Source organism: Triticum aestivum, chromosome 6A (assembly GCF_018294505.1).
Source record: "Triticum aestivum cultivar Chinese Spring chromosome 6A, IWGSC CS RefSeq v2.1, whole genome shotgun sequence".
In the NCBI taxonomy this organism is placed as follows: Eukaryota; Viridiplantae; Streptophyta; class Magnoliopsida; order Poales; family Poaceae; genus Triticum; species Triticum aestivum.
The window spans coordinates 517,545,258-517,548,846 of NC_057809.1; positions in this window are offsets into that span (position 1 = coordinate 517,545,258).

Below are 3,589 nucleotides of genomic sequence, written 5' to 3' on the forward strand. Positions count from 1 at the left end.
AAAACCAACAAAATACTAGGTGATCCATAGATTGGCAACACCGATCGATTGGGTGTGGAACAAATTGGAAGCCTTGGCCGGAGTTGGCTGGAGAGCTGCGCCACGACGGGTGCAACATATTTATTTGCGTAGGGAGATATGTGTGGTATCTTATGTTCGTGACACTAGGTTGGAAGAGAGATGGAAGGAGATGGACACGTACATGACACATATGTTGGGGTTTGAGGCAGCCCAGTAGTGCGAGGAAGATGGCGGAGAACTTTGACAACTCCGGCAAGCAGTCTACCAGCAGCTATGGCTCGCGGAGCAGCTTGTGCCACGCGGGTATGTCACAGGCATACACATGGTGCTCGGACCGACAACCTCTCTAACAGCTACACTGGGGGCGAATATGACGTGCACGCCATGTTACCTACTGCGGCAGCGCCGGGGCATAGTAGGGGAACACCTCCCAGTCCTATACAAGCATGACCTCCATGTTCTCCGTAGTCAAGCGGTCGCTGGCAGCCAGTGTGACGATGGTGGTGATCACGCAGATATCACTGAGGCAGAGGGCCACTGGCACGCCAGTATGAACTGCATCGGCGTGCTAACTACTAGACTGCCAGGACAATCTTGCATGGACCCTATTCTAGATAAGCAGCATTGTCGGGGCAGGGAGATAAGGCCAACTCCAATGCACGACCCAAAACGAACATAAGGTTCGTCTAGTTTTCGTCCGTCTGGGGCAGGAAAACGGACACGGCCATCCGCTTGTGGTCGTGAGGGGGTCGACGCACCTAGCGGGTCGCCCGCACCCAAAACGGTCCGTTTGTTTGAAGCGAAAATGGAACCCCAAAATCCCAAATAAAACATTAAAAAAAACTTTGAAAATATTAAACACATGCATTGAAACGTCCACATTACCATGTTCGCACATTAATATAAACAACATAATTAAAAACATTGGCTCGGGGGGTGGGGACGGAGATGGCAACGGCGAGGGGGTGAGGCCGCGAACCTGCCTACAGCCGCGCGCCTGCGGCACGATGGGAGCGAGCACCAAGCGGTCAGTGATACGGCTCCAATGTATCTATAATTTTTTATTGTTCCATGCTGTTATATTATCATTCTTGAGTGTTTTATAATCATTTTATAGAAACGTTATATCATATTTTGGGACTAACCTATTGACATAGTGCCCAGTGCCAGTTGTTATTTTTTCTTTTTTTTCTTCGCAGAAAATCAATACAAACGGAGTCCAAACGCAGTGAAATTTTTTGGAGATTTTTTTTGGACCAGAAGACACAAGATGGGTTGAAGAAGTACCAGAGGGGGCTCCGAGGGGAGAACAACCCACCTGGGCAGGCCTTGGGGCCCAGGCGCGCCCAGGTGGGTTGTGCCCACCTCGGCCGCCTCCTGCACCGCCTCTTTGCTCTATAAATACCCCGAAAATCCAAAAACCCTAGGGAGTCGACGAAACATAATTATAGACGACGCAAGTTCCAAAAACCACAGATCCAATCTAGACACCATCATGGAGGGGTTCATCATCCTCATTGGTGCCTCTCCGATGATGCGTGTGTAGTTCATTGTAGACCTATGGGTCCGTAGGCAATAGCTAGATGGCTTCCTCTCTCTCTTTTGATTCTCAATATAATGGTCACTTGGACATCTATTTGATGTATCTCTTTTTGCGGTGTGTTTGTTGGATATGATGAACTTTGAGTTTATGATCAGATCTATTTTATCCATAAAAGTTATTTGAGTTTTGATCTCTTATATGCATGATTGCTTATATCCTCGTATTTCTTCTTCGAATCTTTGGTTTAGTTAGGACGACTAGATCATTTTTTTCTTTCCATGGGAAGAGGTGCTTTGTGATGAGTTCGATCTTACGGTGCTCAATCCCAGTGACAGAAGGGGACATGACACGTATGTATCGTTGCTATTAAGGATAACAAGATGGGGTCTATTCCTACATGAATAGATCTTGTCTACATCATGTCATCATTCGTATTGCATTACTCCATTTTTCCATGAACTTAATACACTAGATTCATGCTGGATAGCAGTTGATGTGTGGAGTAATAGTAGTAGATGCAGGCAGGAGTCGGTCTACGAATCTTGGACGTGATGCCTATATAATGATCATTGCCTGGATATCGTCATAATTATTTGAAGTTCTATCAATTTCCCAACAGTAATTTCTTTACCCACCATATGCTATTTTTCTCGAGAGAACCAACTAGTGAAATCTACGGCCCCGGGTCTATTCTTTATCATCTTTGCCTTCGAGATATATTTTTATTCGCTTTTATTATCAGATCTGTTAATCCAAAAACCCAAAAATACCTTCCTGCAATTTATTGTTATTTATTTTATGTCACGTTCCTGAGAGATCTATTTATCCAATCTACTACAAATTTATCTATTTTTATACCCGAGAGGGATTGACAACCCCTCTTTTATGTCGGGTTGCAAATATGTGTTCTTTGGGTGTAGGTACTGTTTACATAGTGTTGCGTAGTTCTCCTACTGGTTCGAGAACCTTGGTCTCATCACTTAGGGAAATACCTAGCATAGTTGTGCAGCAGCATCCCTTCCTCTTTGGGGAAATACCGACGTAATTCAAGACGCATCAGTCAACACGCGGGCGCCGCGGGCTCTGCGGACGACCTGCAACGTAGGACTGCCGCCGGATGGCGTGCTCGTCATGGAGCCCCATATCCCACAGCGGCGACTCCACGGCATACCTCCAGTCGTCGACGAGATCTTGGGGCAGGTGGGCGCAGTGACGATGGATCTCCTCACGGCGGGCGCGGCCGCTCACCGGGACCAACGGGACTGGCACGCGATCCGCGGAGAGGTGCCAGTTGTTGGGGAGGTGCACGTCACCCCATGACAATGTCGTGCGGGTGTCCTAGTAGCGCTGGCACCTTCGCGTTGATGTACGGCTGCTGGAGAGGTGGGACGCCGCTGATGTCTACTACACAATCTTCTTCTTGTAGACGTTGTTGGGACTCCAAGTGCATAGGTTTGTGGAACAGTAGCAAATTTCCCTCAACTGGATGACCTAAGGTTTATCAATCCGTAGGAGGGGTAGGATGAAGATGGTCTCTCTCAAACAACCCTGCAACCAAATAACAAAGAGTCTATTGTGTCCCCAACACACCCAATACAATGGTAAATTGTATAGGTGCACTAGTTCGGTGAAGAGATGGTGATACAAGTGCAATATGGATGGTAGATAAAGGTTTTTGTAATCTGAAATTATAAAAACAGCAAGGTAACTAATGGTAAAAGTGAGCACAAACGGTATTGCAATGCGTTGAAACAAGGCCTAGGGTTCATACTTTCACTAGTGCAATTTCCCCTCAACAATAATAACATAATTGGATCATATAACTATCCCTCAACAAGCAACAAATAGTCACTCCAAAGTCACTAATAGCGGAGAGCAAACGAAGAGATTATGGTAGGGTGCGAAACCACCTCAAAGTTATTCTTTCCAATCAATCCGTTGGGCTATTCCTATAAGTGTCACAAACAGCCCTAGAGTTCGTACTAGAATAACACCTTAAGACACAAATCAACCAAAACCCTAATG